A 1,267-nucleotide genomic window follows, 5' to 3' on the forward strand; every position below is an offset into this window, starting at 1 on the left:
GCCTTTTTATTTTGACTTGGTTAGATTTTAGTCTTTTATTTCTCCAGAGTTTCTCTAATATCTTCCATGCTTTTTTCAAGCCCAGCTAGTATCTTTATAATCGTCATTCTGAACTTTAGTTCTGACATCTTACTGATGTCTGTATTGATTAGGTCCCTGGCAGTCAGTACTGCCTCTTGTTCTTTTTTTTGAGGTGATTTTTTTCGGTCTTGTCATTTTTTCCAGATGAGAGTAGATGAATGAGAGAATCAAATGCTAACAGGGTAACAATAACCCCATAAAAATACACACTAAACAAATCAGAAGAGACCTGAAACTGGGGGAAAAGAAAGGGAAAGAAAGGAAAAAGAAAAAAACAAAAAAAGAAAAGGATTAAAAAAAAATAATATGATCAAATATGATCAGGCTGGTGAATAGATCAGTGCCACACACTAGATTTTGGGTGTATTTTGGTGTGTTAGAAGAAACTGACTTCCAAAATTTTAAAGAAAGAAAAGCTTATATATGTACAAAAATAATGGTAAATACGATGAAGGGATGGAATATGACTGTAAAGATGAACAGTATAAAATATTTTATAAAAGAATTGATAAGTTGGTTGAAAAAAGGAAGAAGAGAAATTAAAAAAAAAAGGTAGAGAATGTGATCAGGCAGGAGACTAGAACAAAGGTATACACTAGAGATTTAGGGTATATTTTGGTCTGTTAGAAGAAACTGTATCTCAAAATTTTAAAGAGAGAACAACTTATATATATACCAAAAATAAGGTTTACTATGAGGGGATAGAATATGACTCTTAAAATGAAAAAAAAAAAATCAAAAAGATTTTCAAAAAAGGGATTGATAAGATGTTGGTTGAAAAAGGGAAAAAGAAAAAGAAAAAATGAAAATTAAAAAAATTAACTTTGAAAGACTACAGAATCAGGGGGGGAAAAGCCATGAATTTTATGTGCTCTATTCCCCTAGTGCTGGAATTTTGTTGTTCTCATTGATTGGTAAACTTGGTCTTGGCTTGCTGTTTTTGCTGATCTTCTGGGGGTGGGGCCTGTTGCAGTGATTCTGAAATGTCTTTGCCAGAGGCGGAATTGCCCCGCCCTTGCTGGGTCTGGGCTAAGTAATCTGCTTGGGTTTGCTCTTGGAGCTCTTGTTCCCTGCAAGCTTTCCATACAGCTTTGGATGATGAGAGTGAAAATGGCGGCCTCCCAATCTCCACCCTGCAGGAGCTGAGAACTTGGAGTCCCACTCCTCAGTGAGCCCCCAAAGAAAA

The sequence above is a fragment of the Leptonychotes weddellii genome, chromosome 5, assembly GCF_054177405.1.
Source record: "Leptonychotes weddellii isolate Sample4059 chromosome 5, ASM5417740v2, whole genome shotgun sequence".
Taxonomy (NCBI): Eukaryota; Metazoa; Chordata; class Mammalia; order Carnivora; family Phocidae; genus Leptonychotes; species Leptonychotes weddellii.